This window comes from Haliaeetus albicilla, chromosome 10 (assembly GCF_947461875.1).
Source record: "Haliaeetus albicilla chromosome 10, bHalAlb1.1, whole genome shotgun sequence".
In the NCBI taxonomy this organism is placed as follows: Eukaryota; Metazoa; Chordata; class Aves; order Accipitriformes; family Accipitridae; genus Haliaeetus; species Haliaeetus albicilla.
The window spans coordinates 9,611,631-9,631,674 of record NC_091492.1 but is presented as its reverse complement, the minus strand read 5'-3'; the positions used below and the strand labels follow the sequence as shown (position 1 = coordinate 9,631,674).

General features: G+C 40.2%; 1 protein-coding gene across 8 annotated transcripts in view; it reads left to right on the top strand.

The window, feature by feature from the left end:
• Positions 1 to 20,044, top strand: part of CDH11 (cadherin 11) — a 191,436-nt gene that overhangs the window by 92,265 nt on the left and 79,127 nt on the right. For 5 of the 8 annotated variants that reach the window (XM_069793423.1, XM_069793416.1, XM_069793418.1 and 2 more), the window contains one exon: positions 16,791 to 16,942. The exons of the other annotated variants lie outside the window; for them this stretch is intronic. The gene's annotated coding sequence lies outside the window, so the exon portion shown is untranslated. The remainder of the gene's footprint in view (positions 1 to 16,790; positions 16,943 to 20,044) is intronic. 8 annotated transcript variants of the gene reach the window in all.

The window sequence follows — 20,044 nt, the reverse complement described above, 5'->3', positions numbered from 1 at the left end:
CATGTTAGTTTCCAGTGCACTCTAATGGAAACCTTTTCTGTATATCTGATATGATGTTTCCACAAAGAATTACTGTTACCTTGAACATTATCAAGGCAAAACGAACCCATCATTCCTTAGAGGAATTTACATAAAAAAGAAGCTATTCCACCCCCATATTGTAAGTAATACAGTAATCTATTCTTTATACTCCCTTGGCTTTTTAAGCCTTTTCTAAAGTGTTGTACAATACAATACACTTGATTTAAATAAACTGTTTCTTGATAAAAACAAGGAGTCTGGTGGAGCTTCTTTGTAATTGTATGATGTCAGAAATAATGGGCAGAATATTCTGTACATGAAAACTGGCACAACTCCATTGACTTCAAAACAGTTTTGTGAATTAATACTAGAGTTTAACAGCCATAGGTGTAAGTTGCAACGGGCCCAGTATGTGAAAACTGGACAGCACTGTTGAAGTTGGTGGACTGGTTTAGGTTTAACTGGAGAAAAACAATGAGAGCTTGATCCTCCCCAAGCAGGAACAAATTACTTCAGCTGCAATCAGTAAAAGTTACTTTTATCCAGAAGAGGTCCAAAGTCTTTAAAATACATACTTCCTCTCTGCCCCAAACCAGTAACAAACAAATGCAAAACAATTCAGGAGAGAAACGAAACAGAAAGGAGTAGTTAATTATGAATTATAAATGTATTAACGTGCTGAATAGTCTAGCGAACCAAAGCAGGAATTTCATTTCAATGCTATTCAGCTGAGGAACGTTGCCAAAAACAGCACCTATGGAAAGAAAGTAATACCTGTCAGATCATGGTTTAAGATCAGTAAAAAAATGTAACCTTTTAAACTTTGATGTCATTTGCTTACTTTTAGGTGAGTGAGTAAAAATGACAGATTACCAGCATGGTATAGCTGAACCCTGTAAAGAATCATTAATACTTAATCAGTAAGAAACATCAGTGGCAAAAGCCATAACACAGTCAGAAGTCTGCCTGGCAAAGGGGTTTGTTAGAGCTCTGTCGCTGGTGGGGAGCATCTGCAATGCTTCCCACAAATTCGTCTGCTTATGCTGATGCTGACTGTAGCAATTCTGCTTCTCTATCACAGTGGATGAGTTGATGTTGATGTATGGAACCAGAACCTCTCCTTCAACAGAAGTAGCGCAGCCCCATTATTTTAATGACATAGATCTCAAAGTGAGTCAGTGGTGCTGCCTGGAATGGCAAAAAAATTCTCAATTTTCAGCTAACACTGAAGAAATTTTGGAGGAATTCAATGTATCTGTGAAGTTAAGCTACTTGCAGAAATGGGGGGTGTGTGTGTTAAAATACAGAGGAAAAGGGTCATTTTTTTAAAAAAATGTAATTGTCACTTTTTTATTTTATGCATCTGCATATATTTTTATTTTGGCACCCTCTCTGTGTAATGTTCTTTAGAACAGCACCTGCATGAACTTGAAAGAGACAATTAATATGCACGATGTCCTGGAGGAATAGTGCTCCTGAGCTGCAGCTGCCGCTTGCCAAGGTAGATGCTGAATTGACAGACATAGACTAAATGTGCCTGCACTGTGCTAAGCTGTAATTCAGATGCAATTCTCTGTATAGCAATGACATCTTGGGGCTGGGAATGCAAGAATATAGTCCTGATAGTTTCACTGCCTGGATCCAGGTTTGGATCTAATAGTAACAGAAGCTTTACGTTGCAATAAGTGAGCTGTTAAAATCACAAATGAATTCATGTATAAAAGTGCCCTTTCCTAAGGCACTTTGTTTGATGACAATGATAATAATACTTTGTATCATGGTGATAATACTTTGCATGTCTTTGGCATCTTTCATCTCAGGATTTCAAAGCGCTTTACAAACGTAATGAATCGTGCCTCACGACAGCCTTGTAAAGCAGATGAATGACAAGTCTCATTATAATTGCTTTGTTATGGAGACAGATTTTTAGCATTTATGTTTAATGGAGTTATGGTATTTTGTTTGTTGAGAAGGCAGTACATAAGTTTTTAATATATTGGCAAGTCTGTAGATTCTTTAGACGACATTTCATTTTAACTTATTCTTCCCTTTTCTTGATGTGGATCCATCTTTCTGTAGATTAGTATGGTTAGGAGTCTGATTAGATTTGCTGTTCTTGTTTTCTTTCCACTTGTCACTGCTAGTATTTCAAAATATTTCCAAAAAATATATCTGAAACACTTCTTACTTTGAACACAAGGTTTTCATCTTTGGAAAGAATCCATGTGTAACTCTTCTATGCACTGAGATGAAGTTTCTTCCCAGATCTTAGCCACCATCAGAAACTCTTCTATTTTTTTCCCCAGTTTGAGCTGGTAATAGAAAACACAGGTCACCAGTGTATTTAATGGCTTTCCTGTGTTTTGCATACCTATTTCTGTAATCGGGGAAAAAGGACTATTTTTGACATATGGATCAAATTTTTTTTTTTTTCCTGACTACACCTTATGAAGATTACAAAACAATACAATGCTTTTGTTTTCTGTGGAAGAACTATATTAAGTAATTATGAACAACACTTAATACATATATTTTCCTCTTATTTTTATGCATTTCCATAATTTTCTAGTTATATAACAGTTTATAACAATGGATTGCCTAATCCTCTCTCTTTGCCACTTAGATACACAGGCTTTCAAATATGTGCTTTCAAGGACTTTGATTACAATACAATATTTTGATGGTCAGTGAGGTTACCTGTTAATTCCATCCAGAAAATGCATAATGGTGTGATAACCTCGTTATCTTGAACATTGCACTGCTTCTAATAGAACTTCATTTAACCATCTTCATCAATCATCAGATGTCATGTAATCTGCACCATGAATAAATTGACATTTGTGCTCAGACTTGATTATATCATTATAAATGTTTGTTTTTACACATTTTAACTGCTGCCTTTTCACATTTCATTGCCTTTTACATATCTAATATGTATGAAGACTGATAAAAGTAGGCTGTTCTTTTTTTCTGGGAATATGTAAATTGTAAAAAGATATTTATACTGGATACATTATCATGAGAACCCATCCATAAGCTCCTGGGGAACAAAGTCATAGAAGTATTTTATTATCAAACCAGTGAACTTCATAATTTGAAAGTTCAGTGCAATATTTCTTTGTACATCATTATCATATTTCTTGATACAAACACTCATAGGTGTTCTCATAAAACTTATTTAAACTGAGTAGAGAACTAATTTTTCCATTGTTAGCTGAATGAAACAAACATTTTTTCTCATTGAAATGAAACTCACAAAGTATTTTTACAGTTGAACTAAATGCTGTATTCTGCTCAAAGAGGGTGTTGCAGCTAGGTTTTAAACATTTAGATTTGAAAATTTAATTTTAGGTACATTTCATTTTGGCTTACGTTTATAAATCACATCTTCACACATTTTGTTTAAAATATATGAAAAAAATGTTCTGACTTTTCTAAAGTGTTTCCCTTCCCCAATTCCTCTCAAACCTGCACACTGGATTTAATGCCAATTTACCAATAGTTTGTTTTTAAAACTTCAGTTTAATATTTTGACTAACAACAAATAAAACTTCAAGTAAATCTATTACTGAAATTAACATTCTAAACTGTAGCTGATAAAAAGACATGCAAATTAAGGCCCAAATTAAACAAGGCACTGAATATTTTGTGATGAAAAGAAATATTCTTTTTGTTAATTGGGATTTTAATTGGAGTTTTACAAAAGCTGAAGTGCTAAATGCTTTGAAAGGTGAAAAATTGAGTGCCACGAGGGCTATTTGATTTAGGACAGAGAGGTGAAATGCGTGGAGGCCATGGATATAACTTCAAGCTGCACAGACTAGGAATACTGCTCTGCAGAAATAATTTTATTTAATGGACTGCTCAGGAACGTCATGTGGGACATACTTCAGCAGATGGTAAACACTTTTTGCATTTTTTATTATAATGACTGAAAAATACCAGTTTATATTTCCTAGTGACAACTTTGTTTCTAGAGAATGAAATTATATTGAAATTTGAATACTTTCTTTGGTCTTTAATATCAGGCTCTGTACCCTTTATGTCTGATTTCAGGCCGCAATTGCTCTGGGCAACAAAAAATAAACTATTTTACTTGTATGTGCATAGAATCATGGAATGGTTTGGGTTGGAAGGGACTTCAAAGATCATCTAGATCCAGCTGCCCTACCACAGGCAGGGACACCTTCCACTGGACCAGGTTGCTCCAAGCCCCATCCAACCTGGCCTGCAACACTTCCAGGGAGGGGGCATCCACAGCTTCTCTGGGCAACTTGTTCCAGTGCCTCACCATCCTCATAGTGAAGAACTTCTTCCTTACATCTCATCTAAATCTACCCTCTTTCAGGTTAAAGCCATTACCTCTTATCCTATCACTACATGTCCTTGTAAAAAGTCCCTCTCCAGCTTTCCTGTAGGCCCCTTTAGGTACTAGAAGGCTTCTATAAGGTCTCCCCAGAGACTTCTCTTCTCTAGGCTGAACAACCGCAACTCTCTTAGCCTGTCTTCATAGGAAAGGTGCTCCAGCCCCCGATCATCTTCGGGGCCCTCCTCTGGACTCGTGACAGGTCCATGTCCTTCTTACATTGGGGGCCCCAGAGCTGAACGCATTACTCCAGGTGGGGTCTCACGAGAGTGGAGTAGAGGGGGAGAATCGCCTCTCTTGACCTGCTAGTCATGCTTCTTTTGATGCAGCCCAGGATATGGTTGGCTTTCTGGGCTGCAAACGCACATTGCTGGGTGATGTCGAGCTTCTCATCAACCAACACCTCCAAGTCCTTCTCTGCAGGGCTGCTCTCAATCCGTTCATCACCCAGCCTGTATTTGTGCTTGGGATTGCCCTGACCTATGTGCAGGACCTTGCACTTGGCCTTGCTGAACTTCATGAGGTTTGCACGGGCCCACCTCTCAAGCCTGTCAGGGTCCCTCTGGATGGCATCCCTTCCCTTCAGCGTGTCGACTGCCCACACTGCTTGGTGTTGTCAGCAAACTTGCTAAGGCTGCACTCAATTCCACTGTCCATGTCACCAACAAAGATGTTAAACAGTTCCATTTTGTTTCAGATGTTAAATGGTTCCATTTTATTTCAGAAAAACTGCTACATAATTGTATGAAATGTGAACTAGAGCATTGTTGCATCATCTCATCCAAATAATAAAAAAAAAAACAACTTCTGAATTGGAGAAGATGCTTTCTTTAAGGTTTTTCCTCAGCCAAATTTAAGGGCAGTAGAATTTGGGGACTTCTTCAAATTAGCCCATTATATAATGTTTCAAGTTTAATGTATAATGTCTATATGTAGTTTACCTTATTTAAAATTATTCTCTCGGTATCTTTAAAATCTGCATACTTCAGTTACTGCAGCACATCCCTGAAGAGGATGATTTACAGTGCTTGATTTTCAGGGTTAAAGGTTCAAAAAAATGTGTACATCTACTTTGCGTGAGTTTTATTCAATACTTTGGTGTACAGAACCATTATAGTGGTATTCAGAAAGCATACGTATATCTACTCAACTTCATGACTACTTATTTTGTACATGCCTGCAAATTGAAAGGACACACATTACTCGAAATTGCACACGTGGTTTGGGAATGTAGCATTAATGTCTTCTCAAAATCTCTTACCTATAGATCAGCATCAAAACAGAATTCACTGTTTGTTAATCAGTTCTTTGGGATTCTCATTTATTCAGGAAAATTTATCAACCGAGCCTATGACTTTCAGAGTATCAGAAGATGGATATTGTGTCCTCTTATGCCAGATGAGAAATTAAGTTGAATGAAATGAAAATCATCCTCTGCCTCAAGAATTACAGATTAGATTGTTGCACTCCTCTCACTGATGCTCTTAGAGTATCCTGCAAATAACAGCTACAAAGATCTAAGAGCACAGGCCTCCAGACAAAAATTAATTTTTTCCATTAAATTCTATAGGAATACTGTTTAATGAATGAAAGAAAGCAAGAAGAGGTATCACCATTGGAATCAATATTCAGACATGAAAGTGCTGAATATTAGTCTTGTGCCCAGGAAAAAGTAAAATAACTCAGACCAAGATATTGAAATGTCTTCTGAGTTGATTTCAGTATGAGTCTATCATGAAGAGGAATTAGGTAGCCGAACATGGACCTTGATATCAAAATACATATATCTGTGTTTTAAAGCTATACTCAAAGTTTTACTGAATGAGTAGCTAGAAGAATAGCATAAACCTATCCAATAACTGAAGTCAAATGAATCCAGTAATGTACATACGCTCTCATAAATGCCCTCAGAGTTCCCTTCTGCTTGCTTGCAGCCTTGCTTCTGTTACACTCTTCCATGGCGTTCAGTTTCTCTGCCAACTTCCAGGTCCTTAAAACAGGTTCTTTTGGCAGCTGCAAATGCTCTTATCAGCAACTGCATTTGAAATTTATCCAACTCTCAGACAGTTGTAAAATCTTGCAAATTGAAAATCCTTGGATCTCCTGGGATATCACTGTTTAAGATCATGTTTAATCTCCTTTTAATATCCTCTCAGCAGTTTGATCCTGATCTTACAGTGATGTAAACTCAAAGTAACTCTCCTGAAGTCAATGTAAAATCTGAGTAAGCCAATGGTGTTAGTTTGGATTTATGGCATGAGAGCAGAATCTAGCATAGCATCCTTATGTTTTAGCTCATTGAAATCAGAAGTATAAAAGTTTCTCAATCATGTACTCTTCCTTCTTCATCTTTACTAGCCAAAAGGTTTGTTTACTTTATTTGAGCTTGATCTGAAGACTAATTATATTAATAATTAATCAATTATGTTCTCTAGCTTCTTTACCTCATCTGTTTGCCTCTTATTTCGCAGTTCTTCCATAGAGTCTTTGTTAACTTTTCAACAGAACAGGTACTGAAGTGGTATAGGAACAGTATTAATTTGATTGCCTGAATTGCTGCAATAACAGAAAAAAAAAATCTTTTTTCTCTGCATGATAAGGAATTTCAAACATTTGGGCATATTTTTTAATCTTGGTTTTGTTGGACACTTGTAGCCATCATTACTATTAATTTTAGTATTACAATTAAAAGGCTAAAAGGTCCATGGATCCAGTCTTTTTTAAATGTGTGAGCATGTGTAACTCTCGGGGACATACAGGTGTTATTTATCAATACTGTTCTTAAATTCTCTGTTTCTGGTATTCTTGCATCAATATTTTCAAATACTATGATCTACCAAAAGAAGTGCAATCCGATTAAAACTTCAGAACAATGCCAAACTGCATTATCAAACTGAAAAAGAAAACACCTAGGCCTACCTATAATATAGACTTTTTATGTATGGTGCCATAAAAATCAAGTTGTAAGAGGCAGGTCCATGACTTTATTTGCGTAAGGCTAGATGAGACTCCATTGAAATAACTGAGTTTTAAAATCTGAGGAATCTATTAACTGATTTACTTTAACATCTTGTAGGTATGCTCTTGAAATTTTGAACCAGTATCTTGGTCTATTCAGGAAAGGTCTCAGTGCCTGATGTGGAATAGAGAATAGGCAGCAATGGCAGAGAATATCCACTTCTTTCTGAAACACTGCAGAAGGCAACCCCTTTCCAAGAAGAGGCTTAGAAAAGCTAGGGAAAGTCAAAGTAATAAATACATCCCTAAAAGTAGAAAGCAACTGTAGAGGACCTCTTAGAGGTTACTACGCAGGAGAGGGTTGCAGGTACTGCTTTCCATGGAAATGAGTTCATCTAGATGCTAAACAGTTTAGTGAGGGCTACTTGCACATTCCTAGACTGCAGCAGTAGAAAATGGAGAAAGATGAGGCTTTCTCTGAGTAGGTCTTATGGAAATGAAAGCGTTTTCCATGGATTAAGGGCTCTGCAGATCCAGAATATATGTAATTTTCTCCAATACTCCTAGAAAAGAGCCATTCAGATGTGTTAAATTGTATGAAATGCTGATGTGAAGCATTTCTTTGTGTTGTATAACCTGCAAGTAGGCTGAAGAGGCCTAGTCCATGTGGAAATTTACATTAGTTTCTTTTTTAAATATACAGTTTTTCTTCCTCTGTTGATTAAGTTAATGGGGATGGTGTATTGGATTTTCAGATGGAATATGTTTTTGTTCTAGTTGTATTTGACAGTGTGGCAGCATAGTTTGAGCATGTTTTCCACAATTTGTTAGTACCCACAATGTTTCACTTGGAAAAAAACTGACATTGTTTGATGCATTAAGCATCTGTGTTAATCTACCTTCTGATTTTGAAAAATGGAAGGTAAACACTAACACATCTCAGCTATTGAATCAACAGAAGATTTGTGGGGTTTTTTTTCTGAAAAACTAAAAAAATCACCAAATATACAGAACAAATAACCAAAAGCATCAAAGGACCGAGCAACAGAAATGCATTATAAAAAGCTGTATTACTCACTGGTGTCATAAAATAGAGCGGGGACAGAAATCTTATTTTTTAAATACGGAAATATCAAAGATTAAACTGGTATCCAAAATGTAAGTCACATGAGAATTGTTTACATTAGTTTACATGATTGTTGCTGTGACGTTATTCTTTTAACAGTGGTAGTATATTTGTAGTGGCTGTTTGACCGTAGATACACAGTGGATCTGTGTGATGAGTTGAGCTGTGCAGTTGAAGACAAGTCTTCTCATGAGCACTTACTGGTTGATCAAAGAATTAAAAGGAACTTATTCAGCCCTTTCCCATGTGTGGATGCTGCAAAGCTACAGGGCCTGATCTAAAGCTCACAGAAGTCAATGTGAAGCCTTCCCCAACTTCTGTAGTTGTTGGACATGCCTTGTTGCAATCTCCCATCTCATGTTCCTTGAGATGTAGAACCTTAATGTTTGTACTGATTTCTAGTAGTTGCCTAAAGGACACCGTTTTTTTTTTCATAGCAGCTTGTTAGATTATCTACCTAGACACAAATTAAATATATATCTGAGCTCCCTGAAGTAAAGCCTATAATTTTCAAGCATGCCTCTCATCACTTGTCTGAGTATGATTTATAACCCCTGACCTACTTGTATATGGAACTAAAATTGCTATGCAGTATTGGGTTTATGTTATTGGGAAATACAGAAAACAATATCACCAGAGTCTTTAAATAATTATCTGGACTCAAACAAAGTGATACCTTATTATACATAGGATTTAAAAAAAAAAAAAAAAAAAAAAAAATCTTAGTGATCAGTGAAATTTTAAACCACGTGGCAGATTTATAGCAAAGCAGTGCCATTTCATTTTTCAACAAGTTTAATAACTGAGATTGTTTTCATGCTTTGTGATTGATTATTGTGTGAATCATCTAATGTTTTTAGTTATGACTCATCTGACGTCTGTTATATTTTTATCTTCTGATAAAAGCAATATTAAAGAATTATAATCTTGTGAACTTTAAATAGTCAAGCAAACCTATATTTCTTTTTATAATTTTTTTACTCCAGCTCATTAGAGAAAAGTCACATAGTGTTTTTTTCAGTAGCAAATAGATGTTAACGTAGTGATAGCATATCACTTGATTCAGTATTATGTATGGCTTAAAGTAGAATTTATGGCTAAAGGTTTATAATTTTGTCATTATTTTGCCAGTCTATATACAACGGCTCAGTTTTTAATTGTTTACCATACTTCTGCAATCATGATAGTGATTGATCCTCCTGGATCTGTGTGACACGGTTATTCATATACTGATGTAAAAATGCTTTTGATTATGGCCTTGTATGGATAGATAAGTAGCTACCAACTCATAGCACCTGGAATAGCATGGGGACATACACAAAAATCACAAATAACAATCTGAAATACTTCAGGCGCATGCTGGGCAAGATTGACTATCTCAAGCTGCGGGCATTAAATGAAGAAAGATCTTTGTGCTAGATAAGCATGACTGCCTGGTGTTCATCAGTACAGAAGGGTTAGCAGCTGAGATTACAGGAACATCATTCTCCTTTAAATCTTCTTGGGCACAGTTTGGGCTATTTGCAAACTGATGTTAGATATACCCAATATACATGTAAAGAGTATTCGTGGCAGAGCAGAAGTACATTCTAACAAATCAAATGTGTATTCTTTAAACAAAACACGGGAAAATGGAAAAAAATGCAAAATTGTGAAGGCTTAATGTATTTTTTCTTAGGTTTTGGAAGAAGCATAATCATTAATCGTACAGCACGTCCTGCGCAAAATAAGTGACGCTCAGAAATGAAATTAAAAGACGCAATTATTACCAGCTATTTAGCTATGCTAGATCTTACTATCAAATGATGTGTGTACAAGCCATGCATGCTCTCTAGTAAGACGCAGTGCTTTTTTTCAAACTTGTTTTCTAATAAAATAAATTATATAAGCTATAAGTTGAATACATTAGAGGAATATATTTGGAGGCCTCATCCTGCTTGACAGCTTATGCAGACAGTGCCATACACACAGATGTGTGTGCATACACGTGTATATAAAAATACATTTCTTTCTTTTAATGCACAGTGTCGGAAATAAATGAGTCTCCAGTTTGTAACTAAATAATGCCTTGTCTAAATGAGAAATTTAATTTTCTGATCTGTATTTCTAAAAACCCACTAGCAAAAGACATTGATACATTAAAAAGTTTATGAGGTCTGGCTGACTCACCATTTAAGCCTTTTTCCCCCTGAATTCTTTTGCGCTGTAATTTTTGGATACTAGTTTGGAACTATAAATAGAGTGTATAGTTGTGAATCTACATTGGTCTACAGACCCTTTGCACAGAGCATTTTTCAATTAATGTCCTTATGAATACTATTCTCTGATAATCTACTTCAGTATTGTAAAAACCAGCCAGCCAGGGCTTGATCCTTGATTGGGTCAAATCTGTAACCCAAGGCAACCAAAAGGCTGTCTCAGTGCCTCTGGAGATTTCCCAGCCTTGAGAGAACCCTTCAGAACATAGAAGCTGACTAGTCCAGCCCTGCCTAGTCTTCAGGACATCACAGTGGAGCTGAGTGAATGGCATGTTGGCCAGAATGCTGCTGCATCCTTACTTACCACAGCAGTTCTTAAAACGGAATAAAATAATCCCAAAAGATTTTGAGGACTGTATGAGGGTAAGATGGTCTCAAAGCTCAGTGACAGAAATGTCTAATTGTCCGTATTCAGTACATCCCAAACCACTTCCTAGGATTTTATAAAACAAGGTAGCTCCCCTCTTCAAAGTCTTAATAAGAACAGACCTAGCTTTAAAAGGTCTCTGAAAACTGGAGAAAAATACACTTCTATTCTACTGCAGCCTAAATGAAATTGCACTCAATTCTGTTGTCTTTTATGAGTAGGCAGGTGCTTATTCTGTGGCCTAAGTCTGGCCACTTGAGTTTGACTGAAGATGAGGATTTTCATCTTCATCATGAAAACGAGTTAAAATGTGAAGTGCCATCAAGGCCAGATTCCATCAGCGGATGAATTGAGAAGAGCTTTTTTTTGAAGTGAACAGGGAAAGGAGATAATTAAGCTGAAAATACAGGTTCCTCCTTGATATACCAGGCACATCAGTCCTGTATTTGAAAGTACCACCCTGGGCACCACTTGGAATAGGTGATTCAAGCTGATGATTATCAGCGTAGCTAGTGCACTTACAAGAAGCATCACGTGCACATCTGAAATTTAAAAACCACCCCCCCCGCCAAAACCCTGCATAGCAGTGTTCATAAGATTGTAGTATTTCTGTAGTTCAGTTTGTTTTATACTGTAATTCTCTTACCACTTCAAAATTTCCTTTTCTCTCCAGGTTTCAATGCTTCAAGTATAACCCACTGGTATAGCCAAAGAAAGATTTTTGCTTTGCTAACTTTGTGGAGATAGTTTCTGTATCAGTTGCTTTGTGTAGGTTTTTTTTTTTTAACCTCAGTGGTTTTGCCTTTGTTTTAACTTTTCTCAAGTAAAGACATGTTGTTGTATTCTTATATTTCTACAAGGAAGACATTTGTTATTGGAAAAAGTGGCTTTAGATACCTGCTGCTTTGAGCTGTGCGTTCTTCACTGTGTAAAAGCCTTGTTTCCTTGCTACAAGATGCACACTTTTGTTGAGTTATACTCTTTTTACACGCTTGTCTTCTCACTGTTCTGGTATTGTGGCTTTAATTAGTTTTCCTTTTTTGGAGTCATTAAGAACAATTTTATTCTCTCCTTCAATCCTGCTCACCCTTCACATTTTCACATAGGAATCAAATTTTGCTTTGTTTCATTAGTAAAATGACACTGAAATTGAAGGGCATTTTAGTCTGAACAAAGTTTTCTTCCATGTGGAATATCCTTTATTATAAACCTCCTCTTTTCTTTCACTGTCTCTCTTGCTTCTTCCTAAACTCCCAGCTCCTGTGGATAGCAATATGCTGTTCGTGTGCCTTTTAAATCTCTAACACTTTCCAGGTGAGAAGAAAATGAAGGAAATTGCAGGTCTATTAAAGGTAGCTGAGAAGGAAGAGAGTCTGTTGGAAGTCATGTGGGAAAAGGGCCTGTAGGGCCTGGAGAAAACAGAGTCAAAAGATGGAAAGAAGTTTCTTCTTTCATACTGACTGCGTAGATATGCTCAAGTTCTTATATAAATGGGTCATTTATAAATTCTTTTGAATTGCAAAAGGCTTTTTGGAGTTCAGTTTCCAAAGTTCACAGTTCAAGCGTTTTCATGCACCCTAATACAAATGTCCAGCTTAAACTTATAATATACCTGCTTATGCTTATTTCATGAACTCAGCTGCAGCGTTTCCTAGAACAATGATTCAATTAGGAGAAGTGCATGTAGCCCTTCAGATGCTTAGAAAACAAATCAGCCAGCTTATTTTCAAATGATAAATGGGTTAATTTACCAAGCAATGAGCAGAATTTTAACAAACTTCAGATTCTGTAAGCCCACAGTAGATAAAGAAACCTTTTTTTAGGTTTTGCAGATTTGTTATCACAGATGTTCTTAACCTAAATATATGGATATGCAAAGGCAAATACTGTTTAAAATATGTATAAACTTCCTTTATTTATGTCTGACGCTGATTTCATTCTGACACCAGGTTTCAAGCAGCTGTAAATGCTAACTCCAGACCTCACTGTAGTCCCCTGCTGCTCTGCCATGACTTCCATGGCAGCAGGATAGCTAAGGTCTGCTTTTTTGGTTTGCATCTAACATTTTGTGAAAAGAGGTGGCAACTGTATTTAGAAAGATTTCCCACTAGCTAATCTGATACCATCCACACTGAATTTACATTGGCTTCAACATGCCATTCATAAAGTTACCATCTAGCCTAAGGCTTCATAAATGAAGAGTCACCAAGCAGTAGAAATAGTCTACAAAGGGAGAAATTTGCAGTAGCATATCCTCTGTTCCTTGATGTTGTGTATGGTAGGAATAGTAAGGTCTGACTTGGGCAAGCTATGAAAATCTCCCATCTAATGTGCTGTGAATGCACGCATGAGCACTGGTTGAAATTCAGTGGAGTACTTCTGCAAGTGTTCCAGGGTAGCCTTCCTCCCTGCACGCTTCTGTTTTATGTGATCCACTGTCATTTCTTGTGCTGCAAGGACTCTGTGCAATATTTCTCCTGAAATGATGGCAAGGTAGTTTGGAATTGCCTGAACGTAAACTGTAATGGCTAAAGGGAATATACCAAATGTTGTAATTTATCAGCATCACATACTGGTTTTGGTTTGACCATTTCTTATTTTCTGTATCTAACATAGAAAGTAGGACTCATCTCATCTGACTTGTAGGTAGTTGTAGGTAGGTTTCTAGTCTGAGCAAGTTTTTAAGAACGCTTCAGTATATAGAGAGGCATCTTCAGCTAGTGGCTTGTCCCAGTAGGAGGGACTTCTTTTTATTGACATTAAATGAACTTTTACTACAGATACCCTGTTAGATACTCAATTTTAAAATGGCTTAAGGTAGGTGAAATTAATTCCACAGTGGTTATTAATGTAGTCAGACTTGGGACTTAGCCAGAGGTGCAAACACGTAGATTTCAGCAGGAGTTTTGCTTTAATTTTGTTTGCAGATAATGACCGTCTATCTATAGATCTTACAGGAAGATGAACAAATGAGAGAAAAATAATAGCAGAATCTGATTAGTTTACACCGAGATTTCAGTGCAGAAGGAAGGGAGGAAACAAGCCACTCACCAGATCAGATGTTACTACACTCATTTGTTAACATGCCTCCTTGAATGGAATTAATGAAACCTTTCATTATAGATCAATATGCTCTTTGACTAGAGAACATTATGGGTACCTATTGTATATGCTTAATTAGATTGAAATTGCTTTCACATTTCCTTTATATTCAAAAAAATCTGATCTCAGCAGTTTAAAAAAGGGAATTACAGAAGTCATCCCCTCCACCCTGCTGCTAAAGCCAGCAAAAGAAGGGAAAAAGAGAAAAAAATCCTCAGCCAACTGCCCAGCTCTGGGCTTCAGCTTAGTGGCAATTTTGGCAGAGCTGCACTAAGTAGTACTCACTACAGTGTATCCATAAAGAAAACAAATGGCAATTCTCTTACTATGATCACAGGAGACTGATGGCGTCCATTAAAGGCAATAGGTTTGGACTGGGACTGTATGGAACTATTTTGAGACGTATTTCCCTTCCTCTCGTGTTTTCTGTCCAAAACCAATTTCTTGACAAAACTGTTTCAAATTAATGTGCCTCGCCCTCCCTCCTCAGCTACATCTCTCCCAAAACATTCTTGAGTGATCCTTTCCATGTTGTATTTCTCAATGGCAATTTATTACTCCTTGAATTTTCTATCAAAACCCACTTCTAAAACTACTTTTCTTAGCACCGCAGCCCTATTCCTACGAAAATAAAGCCCTTAGTACTTCAGTACTAATTAATTAGCTGTCTTGCAACCTCATGCTTTCGGCTCATCCCCGGGTCTTTCTGGGTTTGTTCACTGGTTTCCCCTGTCTGTCCCAAGCTCTGAGTTTTCCACACCAGGGCTGCCCTGCTCATTCCGGCTGGGTCCCGGAGTGTGGTCCTGGGTGCTGCCTCAGTGCTCCCGGCCGCCTCGCCCTGCATTCGCCTCGGAGCCCTCCGGCCTGTGCCCTTCCACCTCATGGTACGTGCAGGCCTTTCCCTGGTGCGCTTGTGAATCGAACTGTGAATGCTCAACATCTCTCGGAAGGAAATTTTAGCCTGAATTCTCCAAGGCCCTGAGCTTTGCAGCCAGAAGGCTCCTGCTCTTTCCCTGGGGCTGACACCAGGCAGGACTTGCTACTCCGCTGTGCTAAGTTCGGTGTCCCTCGGCCTCCTTAGGATGCATTGTTTATCAGCTTTCCTCCTTCCAAATTCTTTGTTTGTACAGTGGCAGCTTTTGTGCCATTTTTTTTTCTTTGCCTGGAGTTATTGGCAGAGCTAATTAACCACAGACTATAAAAGCCTTGTTCTTTGGGGCCGAGTGGTGTGGTCGCAGAGCAGCGTGAGTGCTGCCTTGTGGCGTGGGGGGTGAACGGTCGGATGGGTTGCCTGAGGATGGGCAGATTATCTTCACAAGGAGGTACCTAGTTATTTCCAACACTGAATGCAATCCTTATTCTTGAGGGGCTGCGCATTGCATCCTTCCTTCTTCTGCTCTGCGCTGCTCCGCAGCTACACAGATGGCACTGGCTGCGCTGACAGCCACCTCGGAGAGCACAGGTCTTGGCCGCTCTGAGGAGAGCGGATGGGTGAGAGGGGACCCGCAGGCTCCTGCGTGCCCGTGTGGGCATGACAGGAGGGGACTGCGTGCTGCCTCTGGGTTGGGACGGGTATGTCGACTCGGGGCGCTTCTCCCTGGGCTCATAGAGCTCAGCCCCACCTGGGAATCGCGCCCGGGGTTTTCACTTTAGGTAATGAAAACAGAGAGTGCGAGCGAGCGAGTGGCAGCCCTTGAGTCAGGTGTGTTTGAGGAGGAAAGGGTCACCCCCTCCACCTCCAGCGCGAGGGGAGCCTGCCCGGGCAGAGAGGCCTGGCCTCGGCCTCTGGCTGTGAGCTACACCAGACCACGATTTTCCACATCCAGAAATGCTTGGGGAACTTTTTCTTCTTCTTTTTTTTTTTTTTTTTCTTCCCCTCCTGGACAAATGTCTGCTCATGACAGGAAACATGACTGGATTCAGTATAAAATGCTCCTGCTGTTTGTCCAGCTCAGACGATTTCTCTGTCTGTGCTAATAGGTAGGGGTAGCCCCCCACGCAGGAGACCTCCGGCGGCAGTGGGTCACGGCTGGCCGTGCCCGGGGCTCTGGCGTGGGTTTCAGCCCACCCGCGGCGCCGCCGCCGCCGCCGTGGGGTGGTCCTGGGCTGCCTGCAGAGCAGTGGCGACGGGGAAGGGACAGGGCATCGCTCCCCGCAGCCCGCCAGCCCGGCAGGATGGGTGTCCCCGTCCCCCTCGCCGACGTGCGTGTGGGTGTCCGCGTGGCTGAGGGGGTGCAGAACCGACCCGTGGGGTGGGGACCGCGTCCCCCTACCCGTCGCCAGGCCTGGCTGGGCAGAGGGAGAGAGTGCCCTGGGCTCCTCGGCCCCCTCGCTTTGCTCTTCCAACCCCGACTTCTCCCCCGCAGGCATGAGGGGGGCACTCGGGACGCGGGGCCCTGCGGGAGGGCAGGAGCTGGGGTCTGCTTTCCTCTCGGGGTGGGGGGAAGGGAGAAGAAAAGAGAGAGAAGAAGCAACAGCCTCCCGCTTTTCCCTTCCTCTAATCTTGCTTCACTCCCCCTTGCTCCCTCTCCCTCCCTCTCCCCTTTCCTCTCCCCTTTCCCCTCCCTCCCTCTTTCTAATTCCTGCCACTAGCTCGGAGCCTCATTCAGCAGCCGCTGCCGGTGGAGTGTAATAGGCTGAAGATGCTGCCGTGCCTGCTCGGGGTCTAGTTGTGAATGGGACTTGCCTCCTCTCCCTCCTCCGGAGGCGGCCGAGGGAAGCAGCCAGCCCCGCCGGACCCGCAGGTAAGCGGCGGCCGCAGCCGCCTGCCCCGGGGAGCCCCGGAGAGCCGCGGCGAGCAGCCGGGGCACGCCGGCGCCGGACTTGGGCGGCGGGCGAGCCGGGCGGCGGGGCGAGGAGGGCGGCTCGGCCAGGGGGAAAGGGAAGGGGCTGGCGGGGGGTGGTGGTGGGGGGGGGAGCGGTCGCCTCCCGGAGCTCGGGGCAGGAGGAGCGAGCCGGAGGATGCGTGCGGGTGCACCAGAAACTTGACAGCACCAGCAGCGGGGCTGGGGACGGGGACGGGCAGGTGTGCGGCGGGGAGGGCGCCGGGAGCGGGGGGGCTGCCGGCCGGGGAGGGCGCCGGGAGCGGGGGGGCTGCCGGCCGGGGCCGGGCAGCGCCGGGCGAGGTGCGCGGCTCTGCCGCAGCTCCGCGCGGGGGCGGCCGGAGGGCTCCCCGAAGGGGCGAGATAGGCTCTCCGAAGGGAGAAAGGAGACGCCGTGGCAAACGGTTTGGTTTGGTGTTTTTTTGGTTGTTTTTTGTTTTTTTTTTTTTCTTCCTTCAGCTCTTGCTCGGTGGGGGGGGAGGGGGGAGGGCGAGCATTTGTCCGTTTTTAAAATGCTCCTCCGGATAAGCAGATATTGAAAGCCCCGACCTGAAAATCTTTTACTTGCACTGTAGCTCCCAGGCACGAAATGGATATGCAGAAATTATGAGTGCATGAAATGAAGGATACTCTATCCAGAATAAAAGAGGGAAAGACTTTGATTTATATATATATTTTTTTTAATTTATTTTGCTTGCTGGCTTTCAGATGCCTTACTGTTCATAGGGTACCAAAATGGTATCTGTCTCTAATATGGGCTAGTCCAAAAAGCATTAGACTCTTGGGTGATACATGCATAAGCACGTCCCCAAGAAAGGTAAAATAGATCAGGCTGCGGGTCCCCATAAATACCATTAACTTTTAGAATAAAAGTGCTTCCTGTGCAGTCCTCCGGGAGCACATATAGCAGTCTGACATCATGATACAAATGCCTTTACCTTCTGTAGAAGTCCCCCTTTATTGTCTACTCTTTTAAATATTCATTTGGTGAGGAGAGAACCAGTATATGGCAGGAGATCTTCTTTGTACCATTGCTACAAAGGACAGTGTGGCTGTGTAACATAGTATTTACCTACCAAGATATCTGTGACAAAGGAACCTCTTTAGCAATTCAGAAATTGGCCCTTCATAAGGAGAATGCTCATTTCTTTTTTACGTTCCAATGACTAGTGACTCCCTGGGAAAGACATTCTTTCTGTTGATTTGTGATGGTGATGCAACAAGAATTTCACAGACACTGCACTCCTCTTGAGAAATTAAACATTTTAAATTATTTAATAAAAAACTGTTGAATGAGAAAAGCACTAACAGATTCAGGAGCAGGGAAGCACGCACTCAGACGTTACTGAATGTCCATCTCTTTTCCCCCTCCCTTGCTCTTATGCTTGCTTCAATGTTTCCAAAGTCTGTGTGATGCCCCAGGTAAATACTTTGTTCTCTCTTTCTACGCTGGCTAAGGTATACCAATAAATAAATTTGCTTTCAGTGTAGAAGTTCTTCAGTAATTAATCTGATATCTGCCTCAGTCAGGTCTGTCCACTGAGATTTGGAACACAAATCAATGATTGTACTCAATCCTTTGGATGATTTTGTTTGGAGAGATATGTAGAAGTATATGGAAGTGGAATTGCAGATGTTTGCTTATGAATAGCATTTTCATAGCAGAGCGGCACAATTCATGTTGCTGGGAGATGGGCAGTAAGAATAGTAGGGAGATTGAGAGCGGAAGGTCTGGTTTGAGCTTCATACCTTAACACACAAAACAGTCTTCTAGCACATTTCTCAGTCTACTACACTCTAGAAAATAGAAGTTTCTGACTGTACTTCTAAAGCAGTTCTCCCTCCTCTTGCAGGAGGAGAACAAAATAAAGTTACAGAACCAAGAACAAGATCTTCAATAAAAGATTTGGAAATTCCTTAGGAAAATTACTTAAAAGACATCTTTCTTTTGCAAGCTCTTGTTCTTAGGCCCTGGAATAGGATAGTTACTTTTTTTTCCCCTCAGCCTTGCACTAGAGCATCAGAGAATGAACATGGACAGAGAATGCCGTTTATAGACTTCTCTACATCAAATTTTAACTTTGCTAAAATTTTAAGTGTTGCCTGTCCAAAAAATCACTAGGAACTAGATTACCTCATTACTAGAAATGCTGCTACAATAGTAATGTCAAGAGATGAGATAAGTCATTGCGATTTATCATCAGCAGTTTCAGAAGGCAATATGTATGGAAATGCTTGATTGAGAGACAGGACAGCTAAATTAATTTTTCTTTTGCATAACAATGTGGGGAAACTACAAAGATTAGAATGATTTCTGTTATTTATCTGATAAAGTGCTTTAAAATATGTCATGTGATTTCAGCTTCAATTAATATGCTATTCTGACAATATTTGACATCCTTAATTTAATTTAGTATAAGAAACATATGTGAAGTTCAGAGTTCCAGTAGACTGAGTCTAACATTTTTTTTGTTTTCTGCAAATGCTGTAACTAAACAAAGCATAACCTGAGCAACAAACGTTTTATTGCTGAGATTTCCAATAGAAGTTATTTCTAGCTCGGACGTCATAGAAATTCAAAGTAATTTTGAACTTAAAACTAGTGTCTGCTCTTTTTGGTGAACCCCCTAAATCAATTTTGAATCCATTTTGTGAGCTGGATGCTTAGCGAAATATCTTCAGTGCGTGAGAAACAGAGGTCTCATCTGGAATCAATTAATTTGAAACAGTTTAGCAACATACTTCCTAGCCTTTTTTGTGTGTCTGAGTTTTTCTACTAGCATTTTAAGCTAAAAATCTGTGTGTAATTTCCTATGCTATACCCATTTTATTATTATTTTTTTTTTAATGGCATCGTTGTCCCTTTGTTGGGGCCAACCCAGAGCTTAGGGAAATAAATGGAAAGATGGCCATTGATTTAAACGTAGTTTGGATCAGGCAGTTTGCCCATATGAATTAAGAGGACTTGCTTTACACTTGAGTATTGTCATTTTATGTCATAAATATATTGCTTTATCTCCTATC